This window comes from Lupinus angustifolius, unplaced genomic scaffold (genome assembly GCF_001865875.1).
Source record: "Lupinus angustifolius cultivar Tanjil unplaced genomic scaffold, LupAngTanjil_v1.0 Scaffold_561, whole genome shotgun sequence".
In the NCBI taxonomy this organism is placed as follows: Eukaryota; Viridiplantae; Streptophyta; class Magnoliopsida; order Fabales; family Fabaceae; genus Lupinus; species Lupinus angustifolius.
In genome coordinates this window covers 19,385-19,854 of record NW_017727900.1, presented here as the reverse complement: position 1 = coordinate 19,854, position 470 = coordinate 19,385, and positions in this window count along the sequence as shown.

Below are 470 nucleotides of genomic sequence, written 5' to 3'. Positions count from 1 at the left end.
CTTGAGGATGATTGGACATGCTGAAGTGAGAAATGGATTGTATATACTTAAAAGAAGTTTTAGAAATAGAATAAGTAGAATTCACAATGTAAATAGATTAGAAATTGTTTCATTCTTTGACTTGTGGCACTTCATATTAGGACATCCCTTTATAACTACTTTGAATTCAATATGCAAATCATGTTCTTGTGTTAAGTTTGATGCTAGCAATGTATATGATTACTATCACTTAAGAAAACAAGTTAGGCTTCCTTTTCCTAACAATATGAATAGAAGTGAACATGCTTTTGATTTGGTCCATATGGACATATGGGGACCCATATCATATACCTCCATACTGAAAGTGCAAAGTGTCAAGGATTGTACTATCAATGTGTTGCCTATGTTTTGATGAAGACAAAGAATTAGTTAAAGCTTGAAGACGACTCAACAATCAACATGCCGAGGGCTCAAGTGGTGACTTATTAGAC